Source organism: Labrus mixtus, chromosome 3, assembly GCF_963584025.1.
Source record: "Labrus mixtus chromosome 3, fLabMix1.1, whole genome shotgun sequence".
In the NCBI taxonomy this organism is placed as follows: Eukaryota; Metazoa; Chordata; class Actinopteri; order Labriformes; family Labridae; genus Labrus; species Labrus mixtus.
Window position 1 is genome coordinate 27,706,767 of NC_083614.1, and position 11,038 is coordinate 27,717,804.

Consider the following 11,038-nt stretch of genomic DNA (forward strand, 5'->3'; position numbering starts at 1 on the left):
TATCCCTCAAACTCTCAGGAGGAAAAACTTCATAAAGAACAGGACTCACTAGATGAATCAATTTACTCTTTTGGGAATTTTCCTCAAAATTAATTTCATCCAACAACAAAGCATTGTGCGAGGATTACGGCACTGAGACAGGTCATTGAAAAATGAGAGAAAAACAGAACGGAAACAGATGCAGCTGAGGAACTGGCTGCCAACACAAACAGTGTCAAGAGGCTCGCTCGGACGCATCCATTACGGCAGTTTCCTTGGAATGGATGGAAAAAGGTCAGATTCCTCTGGTCCCTGAAGGAGGTTGGTGACATTTCTGACTGAATGTTTTGTTGATTTTTGGTCACTGCTTGTGCAAGTTCGATCCACTGTCACATTTCCAGAGGCCTGGTAGTAACTTCTGAGAAAACTGTGCATGTCAGAACTGTGGAATGATGTCATACCACAAAGTTGAAATGTTTCCCAGAGACAGGTAGTCATATTTTTTAACTGTAATAAGTATCTCTTAAATATTGAAACAATCTGCTAACAAAATAACATGAGCTGTAAGCTGATAAAACCCTGAATATCATGACTAAAAAGAACAAAGAGGTCTTTCCTTAAACTTTAGCTTATTTTCCTACAAACTTGCCAAAAGACGAGGTAGAATTGACTCTCAAACGACTGCATGATAAGGGTTTCCTAATAATGTTTCACCGAATGATTAATCTCTGCTGCTCTGCCTCGGGTGGAGATTAGCCCTCTAATGACAAACAGACTTGCAGAGATTTTCAATCTGTCTCTGGAAGCCAAAACAGTAATCAGACTCGATAAGAAACAGCACATTGTGTATGAAAGTAAGTTCACTGTTGTCTGCCATTTTTGGGATTCAGTTCCAACAGGGACGGCTGGTATGAATAGTAGGGCCAAGCACTTATTTTCTTATAAAGAAAAGATTAGATTATTGCTCTTCTAATAATTTAGAACAGATTGTGTTACATTTTCTACAATTCTACAATTAGCAGACGCTTTAATCCAAAGTGACATACATCAGAGAGTAAGTACAACACAAGCAAGGATCTAGAAAAGAGGAAACAATGGGTGCGTTCGAATTGTCCCTCCTATCTCCTTTCACTATCCACTTTACCTTAACCCCGGAAGCATTTAAGTGGCGGCCATGATAAGAGCCGTTCGAATTCTCTAAAAGTTAAGGAAAGGTGGGTCAATGCTTCCTTTATAACCTCCTTTAGCATAGGATACACTGGACCATCCTTTACAAAAGGAGATGAGATATGACGCCCCTCCTTGCGGCCGCAACATTTAAGGCGACTCGCGCATCCGACCGTTCACGGACATTAACGATGACAGAAAACGGACGGAGATCATGTAAGTTACCATTGCAATAATATGCCTTGAACAACTTTCAACAATCTTTATCCCGTAGGCGAACTATGAACGTTTTATTCAACATATTTCATTCAGTTCAGAATCTTTTGTGCATTTCTTCAGTTGTACATTCTTTTCTTGCATAAATGTAACAATTAATTTCATACTTATTTTGATGTTGATTTCTGAGTGGACAGGAAGCTGATGGTTTCACTTTTGTTACTTGTAGCCTGGTATTCTATATTTCTTTTATTTCAATCCCAACCTTGTGGTAATTAGGATTATTTCACCGGTAAGAAGGCACAGGGGTTTTTTAGATTATCTTTTTGTAGTCCATTTTCTGAACATTGTAGTTTCAACACGGAGGACCCACGTCATTAACCTCCGCCGGCCCGTCGCATTTAATGACGTGGCCTAGTGGAAATGTGGTCGGATTGTAAGCGCAACAAGATCGTCTTTCCCTAAGTCCTTTATGAATTCTCCTAACATCTTTCCTTAACCTCATGACGTTTTCCCCGGGGTTAAGGTGAAGTGGATAGTGAAAGGATAGGAGGGACAATTCGAATGCACCCCAGGTCAGTAAGTGCAAACGATCAGCTTTGAGTCCGATTGGACAAACAGGTGCTGACAGGAAGTGACCAGAGGTAAAGCACAACATTGACGGCAGTTCTTGAGATCTCGATCTGTACAGAAACCATCCATCTTTAAATCGTCGTTATCAAACAAAACCCATCCTCATTACCTCATTAGGACCCTGTTGTGAAGGTTGGACCAGACGCCTTTCATTGGCAGAGCGCGGTGGAACCAACCAAACCTAATAGTTACAAGAAAAACACACGATGCTAAGAAACTAAAGGGGACATTTGCTAATTTCCAACCAGGATGTGTATCACTATAATATAGGTTTTATATAACTGAACAATGATTCACTACCCTCAGTGTTAACTGTAAGAAACATTCACTGGTCATGTACCAGTCTCGTTTTTTATTCTGTTTATTTTCCCTGTGGCAATTGTCCACTTTAAAGTCAAACTACTCAAACATTGTTGCGTAAAATACATTTCTTATGTTAAAATGACCACGACCACAAAGCTTATTCTGTTTGCCCATTACTGGCCATTTCCATCAAGCTAACCAACTACGATGTACCTCATGGTCCATCCATGAGAAATAGATAGGTCTCCCCGAGGAGAATAATGCACCAGCCACCACTAATTGGGACCTGTTGAGAGGCATCTCCATTGAACATCATACTGACCCGTTGCCATCTAGACCTGGGAAAACAAAGATAAAATCTACCCAGGGTCTGAAGCAGTTGATGGATTAAGACCATAAAACTATAAAGTGCTGTTTGTTTACAGAAAACGTCATCAAAAGGCAGAGGGCGTGGGTAGTGTAGGATCTGCAGGCACTCAGGGAGCCGATTACTCACTTGGTTTCTCATAAAAGACAGCAAAGCTGCACCAGTCGCTGACGACATTGGAGTAAAAAACAAGTTCTCTTCGGCTTCTGGGCTTGTAATACACTTTTTCTGTATGTGGGAGAAAATATAAGAACATTCTCTCATTTCCCCCTGGTGATGTCTGCGGCTGGCAGTATAGTCCAGCGCTGACAAAGCTACACCCACAGGGTTTCCATCCACCCAAAGTTGGTCGAGGACTGATCGGTTTGAGCTTTCAACAGAGCTGACAACATGTTTACTTATCAAGTGAAGGTAAATTGCTGCTTTAGAGGCTGCCAACTCTTTCCTCATCACAATCAAGCTGCCCTCCAGTGATGATGTTTTCCTGAAATGAGGAGAACATTATGTTTGGCATCCAATTTAAGCTGTGGGAACACTGCTTGTTGGTGATTGACAACAAAGTGGACTTTAATTTGTTCCATGGAGAATTACAAAATAAATGTAAGTGTGTCTGTATGAGGGAGCAGTGTTGTGTCTGAATGTGTTAAGTTAGTGTGTTAATTCATTCATATTTTTGGTGAATGTTTAATTGAGCGAGCCATTTTGCAAATGTCAATATGGCAATGCTTACGGTTTGCTTTTCAAAGTAAAAGCACCATCTCAGTTTTTTCGACTACCCAGATTGTTACTTCATGGTTTTATTCTGCATTGGTTTCATTAATTTCAGTTCAACTTGTCTCCACTGAAGGAGTAGCTCAGGGCAACTAGAAGACAAAAAAAGGAAGTGTGAACTGAGCTTTGAGCTTGCTCTTTAAGTGTCAACTTGCACAACACTGTGAGTGAGAGATGATATTGAGGAACAAGAAATACATAATATATAAGATAATACATCAGTGATTCCCAAAGTGGGGCCCACGGACCCCCAAGAGTGTTTGACAGGGCTCAAGTCGGTGCCCAGCAAAACAATTTTCAGTTTTTCAATATTTTTTCACAGTTTTACCCAGACGTAACTAATTGCTACATTCATTCATTCAGTTTGGCTCATACAGAGCTCTGCAGTAAATCATCCAAATAGCCAATCAAATTTGGGCATAAATGTCTTCTTGGACTAAAGGATGAACTCATGGGATTTTTTTTTTTCAAAGTCAAAGGCCAGTGTAACCTCACATAGTCCCACTTTGGTTAACACATTCTCATTAGTCCCTGGAGGGGATTTATCAACAGTAGGTTCATTTGTATTTTTGTCAGTCCGAAAGAACAACGTCAACTGCAATTACCCAGACTATTTACCCTATGCCTTCTGACAGTCCTATGCTCTGCAGGGAAAACCAAAGGAGGTACGTTCTGTGGGATTGTGTCAGGAGGATTGGTGACAAAATTGAGGGCCAGTGGCGTATGTTAAAGTAATCTGTCGCAAGTGATCTTTAGGAAAAGGGGAAGTATAAGAATCATAACGTGTAAACAAAAACAAGCTCCCTTCATCTAACCCTCTTAAACATGGAAACTAAACCACCAATGTCGAGCAGCTGACTAGATACCAAACCCTCTCAGTGAGACAATGGAAACAATCCGAAACTTAAAAGACTGGGGCAGAAAGACAAACTCAGTGCTACCAGTCTTAGATACACTAAAAAGACAAGTATGGCTCACTGACAGGTTCAAATGATGCTTCTCTGAATACACAAACCCAAACACTCTGAAAGAACCTCTCACTCTGATGGTGAGACAATAAGTGAGCACAAAGCTCACCATCGGAGTGAGAGGTTCTTATTCATTATCCTGTACAGCACTTTGGTCAACTGTGGTTGTTTTAAGTGCTTAACAAATAAAGTTGGATTGGTTGGATTGGAAAGCACTGGAGCTCAAGAGTAACCTAATCTTCTCACACCTGGTCTTAATCAAGGCCATTCAGCCACACACACCTGCCTCTGCACTGAGTTGAGTGAGTGCCCTCACATTATGTTCCTACAGCAAATGATTGGTCTATCTTGATCTATCAATATTTTTATATTTGCGTGGCCTGGGTCCTCTGTCATTCTGTGGGAAACACATGGGTGGATGAAAACTGGTTGGCAGAAGCAAACAGCTGCAGATATAGGACTCCAAATCCCTTCATTATAACCTTTTTATGGTTATAAATATATTTTTAAAGGGAACTGAAAAAACTTTGTAATCAGACTTGAGACCGGCCTCAGTTCCAGCTGAGGCTGAGGCTTCAAAAGCATCCTTCAGTAACCAGTCTGTGGGAGATGTCACACAGGCTTCATCCATGTCTACAGCGCTGCAGTCTCATGACCTTATATGGGCATTGAAGAGGCTTGCATGGACATGGCTTTCATCAATATAGGAACACAGGTGCGAACAATTTTGCAGTTTAGGAACAGCTTCATGAAACGGCCTAAGGCTATTCTCAGGATCTTGAGAATGATTTTTAGAAAAAATGGAGGAAGCTACAGTGAATGAGGCCCACTTTTTGTGCGCTTATGCATACACATACTTTTTAAATTTATATTGACCACACCCTGTATTTTATGCTCTTGTTGGCTTTAGTTTGTCACTGCTGCATTTGTTAAAATTGCAAAGAGGTATTAAACCTGCTACTTGTCAATTGTGTGTTGCCAATGAAGTAGCCTATTGCTCACATCACGTCTGAAGATTTCACTGTTGTTCATCTCAAGCTGGGTGTAGATTTTACCAATTTAGACACAATTTTTGAGTTGCAAAACTGATTCTGAAGTTGGGTCTAAATTTTAGCCTGATCAAGTTGTTGTCATGCAGTGTACAAATCATGGCCCAATCAGCTGTTCTGGAAGTGTCTGAAAGCACCATGGCACCAGCAAGCATGCCTGTGTCTTCACCTCCTCATTTAAGATATGACAGGAGAAACATTGTCAAGAAATACCTGCAGACCTCCAGCTGAATGTGTTCCATGATGACGCTTGGTTATTAGTTGGTGTTTGTTGGTGATCATGAGTTTGTGCGTGTGAGAAAGCAAAGGTGGGGAAAAAGCAACACTGTAAAAATAAAAAGTCATGAAAACATAAAATTCTAAGTTAGTTTTACTTCAAGTCTATGAAAATGTTGTGTTAACTCAATATTATACTTTTATGTCACCTCAACCAAGTGAAAGTTTTCCAACTTTGAAAAGTGATTCATATTAACTCTGTCAAACCCTCCTTGCTGGCAGAGACATCTGTTGTTAGTGCTACAGAGGGGCGCAGCTGTTATTGGTGCTCATCAGCACCAATAACAGTGTTAGCATGGAACATTGTCACAAGACTTGAGCACTTTTCGAAAATACGTGAAGGGCGGGTCCTCTATTACTTAATATGCCAGCATAGTCAATTAGAGAGGCTCAGCATTAAGGTTTATCTATGGGAGGGTTTGTGAAACATCCCATTATAATAATAGCACACATTTGTTGTTGCTGGTAGTGATGATGATGGTGGATGTTGACAATAATAATGATGATGCGAATGATGATGTTGTGGAAGAATATTATAATCATTGATATAACCTGACGTTGCTTATTCATTAATTTTTTTATTATTATTTAAATGATATAATAATAAATTATTGTAATATTTAAATATTTTTCCTCTTTCTCCCCAGTCTGCTCTCTGGCCGGCTTGTCTTGCATTAATAATAAATAAATAATACAAATAAAATGCATTAATCAAAAAAAAGACGAGATTTCTCCCGAAGCACTCTGTCTCTCACACACCCCTGATACCGGGGGTCTTTCCCTCTGTTCCTCTGTCAAAAGCCGTAAAAAGAGCAGAAAACAAAAGCAGAAAAAACAGCAATTTATACAAAAGAAGAAATTGATCATTTTATTGCAGATTTTGTGTGTACATTTTGGCCACAAAGCAGAGGGTACATAAAAAAGACTAATGCAATCAAATCAACGTTGTTGCTAGTCTTTCACATATCCAAGACTCTAATCACCATTAATAACCTAGAATTTAAAGGGTTAGAAACCTGAGAACAATTGAACGTTTGGTAATTTTGAGCAAGTCAGAAGTTGTTTAATTCACAGCAGAAAAATATAAATAAATTAGAGAAGGGCACAAGGATTAATGTTCCAGCAGTGTTGTTGTCTTACCTTGATATACTGTTCTCTGGGTAACCAGTGACTTCCAGGAAAGTCTGGATGGCAACCAAGGAAGTTTGGTGACTCTGGAAAGACAGCTGACCTCCAGGAAAGACTGTCGTGGGTGCATGAGACCAGCAACCTCACGCAACAGCACTCGCAAGAGGGCACCAACCAAGCTACTGAAAATTACAATGAGCAATACCCCCAGAGTCTCAAGAGAGGGGGGGAGGATGAGAGACTCAACAGGACAGACACAAAGGTAACGGCCAGGAACGACTTATTGACACAGAGATGGCTCACCCAAACGACATTAACTGGGGAGGTATTGGAAATAAAGTGTCACTGCGGAAAGACCTGTAAGAACACAAAAGGGCTGAAAATACACCAAGCCAGGACCAAGTGTGGAAAAGAGAGGCCACAGGTAGAGCGCACGGGCGTAATACCTGGTGAGACGCAGGAGAGCTCCTGTCAGGAAGCACCCCACAGCACGGGAGATCTCTCAGTACCTCTGTCACCTCAAGTCCACAGGAGGGGCCCACCCAATACCACCCCAGAGAGCCAAGCCCACCCTGCGGGAGAACGAATCAAATGGCCCAAGATGAACGATACTAAGGAATGGCACCAACTAGACGAAGACCTCGATAAAATCCTAGAAGTCACGCTAGCAGGAACAGCCGAGCGGAAAGTCAATACCCTCACAACAATCACATACAATCTGGCAAGAGAGCAGTTTGGAACAGAAGACAAGAAGGTTAACACTAATTCTGCAAAACAGCCAAGCAGAAGGGAGAGACAAATCCATCGCTTGAGGGAAGAAATCAAGGCTCTCAACAAGCAATATAAAAGAGACCCCGCCGATGAAAGGAAAGGCATCAAAGATTTGACAAGTCAAATACGGGAATGTCTCTGCAGTCTCCGGAGAGCAGAAAGAACCCGGAAACAGAGAAAGGAGAGGGAGAACAGAAGAGCCCAGTTCACTAAAGACCCTTTCAGGTTCACCAAAACACTGCTGGGCGAATCAAAATCTGGAAGTCTGCCCAGCCCCAGAGAAGACGTAGAGGCGTTCCTGAGGGAGACCCACAATGAGACCTTCAGAAGTGAAGCCCTGGATGCCAACCCAAATCTCGGTAGAGCTGAAACACCTGGCAAAGAGCTCAACATCAGCGAACCATCCTGGAACGAAGTCCAAGAGGTGGTGAAGAGGGCCAGAACTGGATCTGCCTCCGGCCCAAGCAGCATACCCTACAAAGTATACAAAAAGTGCCCGATGCTCCTTCGGAGGCTGTGGAAGCTCTTTAGGAGAATCTGGAAAAAGGGTACTATTCCATCATGCTGGAAAAAGGCAGAAGGATGTTTTGTCCCAAAGGAAGAGAACTCCTCAACCATCGACCAGTTCAGAACAATCTCACCTTAGTGTAGAAGGCAAAATCTTCTTTTCAGTATTGGCTGAAAGGATGACCTCATATATGACTGAGAACGGATATGTTGACACCTCTATCCAGAAAGGTGGGATTCCAGGCTTCTCTGGATATCCGGAACACACCGGAGTCCTCAGTCAGATGATCGGGGAGGCCAAAGCAAACAAAGGCGACTTGACAGTGGTCTGGCTAGATTTAGCCAACGCATATGGATCAATCCCTCATGCCCTCATTCATGCAGCATTGGACCACTACCACATCCCTCTGCATATCAAGGGAATTATCACCAGTTACGTCGGAGGCATCCAGCTACGGTTCAAAACAGCCAAGTTTACAACACAGTGGCAAAACTTGGAAAAAGGAATTGTAACTGGTTGCACAATCTCCCCCATCCTCTTCATCATGGGAATGAACCTCATTATTACAGCTGCAGGAAAAGAAGCCAGAGGACCAAGAATGGAATCTGGCATCCGACAACCCCCAATAAGAGGGTTCATGGACGACCTCACTGTGACAACCACAACCCATGTGGAGGCGAGGTGGGTGCTGACAGCTCTTGACCATATGGCAACGTGGGCCAGGATGAAGTTTAAGCCTAAGAAATCTAAGAGTATGGTGATTTAAAAAAAAGGTAAAGTAACAAACAGGTTCAAGCTGCAGATACAGGGTGAGGCCATTCCATCAATAGAGGAGAATCCTATCAAATGCCTCGGAAAGTGGTTTGATGATTCACTTACTGACAGGAACAACATCACCAGCACTGAAAAGCAGACAGAGGAATGGCTGAGGAGGATAGAAAAATCAGGACTTCCGGGGAAATTCAAAGTGTGGCTCTACCAACATGGTCTGTTGCCGAGACTCATGTGGCTGTTGACTGTATATGCAATTCCAATGACAACCGTGGAAGGAGTGGAGAGGAAGATAAACAAGCATCTCCGAAGGTGGCTGGGAATCCCTCCAAGCTTCACTTCAGTAGGCCTCTACATTAGATCAGGACAGCTCCAACTACCCCTGTCATCGGTGGTGGAGGAATTCAAGGTGGCAAAGTGCAGAGTCGTAATGACTTACAGAGACTCCCAGGACGCACAAGTCAGACAAGCAGGGGTTACTACATGATCAGGACGCAAGTGGGCAGCCGACACCTCTGTCACACAAGCAGAAAGCATGCTGAAGCTACGCGACATCATTGGGATTCCATGCATAGGAAGACAGGGTCTCGGAACCTCCCATTTCAACCAGTGGGGGAAGGCAGATGCCAAGGAGAAGAGAGCCATGATTCAGGAGGAAGTACGGAACCTGGAGGAGGAGGGGCGACGATCAAGGGCTGTGGAGCTAGCGTCCCAGGGAGCCTGGACCAAATGGGACCTCCCTAAAAGAAAGATCTCATGGGAGGATCTATGGAGGCTAGAACCTTCAGCCAGCCGATAATATCTACGGATATTATCATATCCAGTCACTATCTGCTCAGAACAGGCTGTTTCTGTGTCCGTAGCTGACCACGCCCCTATCTGAAACAGGATGTGGCTCTTTGTGTGGACTTTCTCGCTTCATGCCTGTTTTTTTACCGTGAGAAGGCAGACTCTGAGGGTAGAACAAACACCTAGCTGCTGTAACCCCTGTAGAGTAGGCAAAAGCCATTTTGTTACCCTAGGCAAGATTTCAGCGATGCCCCTTATATTGCAGACAGTTTGACCACCAAAGACAATATTCATAGACTAGCATACATCTTTATATTTAACAGAATTTATTTATTTTAATAATAAAAAAATACTTATAAACAAACATGAGTAAAATGGTAATAACTGTAATATTTCTTATAAATAAATACAAATAACTAGTGTAACAGAACAAACAATTTCAAACAGTGCAGGGGCAGAAATGGTCACAGACGGCCCAGGGATTAACTGTTTTATGATTGCATCTGGAGAGAGAAGATGAGCATTTGGGTATTAGCCTCCCAACCTTATTTTACCAAATATCACTTCTGAGATTGCACAGATTGTGTAATTTGAAGTTGCCTCATCTGTTGCCTTGACCCAGTTTCTCTTAAACCTGATTAACCATCTGCTTTGAAAGTCAATATGACTCAACCAGTCAATTAATTAAGACAGAGGAGGAGTAGACAGTGACATAATGAGGGTACAAAAACTATGAGTCTGAGGCATCTACTGAATGAAGAATGAAGCATAAGTAGAGTGAATGTTCAAATTTTCATCAGGCACAAGAATGGTTTATATTCTTTGGCAAATTTTTCTGTTTTCCCTTAAACTTCAGGTTAGAGAAGATGGGAAGTCCTCACTTCATCTCTAACAGTGAGGACGGAAAGAAAAGCATTCATTGCACATTATGTTCCCCAAAATATTCAGTCTGCTGAATAGTGTTACCAAGGACAAAAGAGATGTCCTTGTAAAGAAAATTTTGAACAGGTTTTTCTCAAATGTGGTCATTGAGTTCTCTTTAAAAGCACCTATTGTCATGGCTCTCTCACTCTGTGTCTCCCTCCTGACTGAGGTTAATTCCTTTCACCTGCTCAAACCTGCACACCAGCTCTCCATCTCCTCATCAACTCAGCAGTATATATACCCCGGCTCTCCAGCCACTCATCCCCAGATCGTTGTGTCAACTACTGCGGTAGTCTACGGCGCAGGCTAATTAAGATTTTGTGATTAATTAATTTTACGATTTTTGAGAATAATCTCCTGTGCTAGTTTTGTTTTTGAGTCTCATCCTGTTTTTTTACTTTGTTTCAGGATCACCATT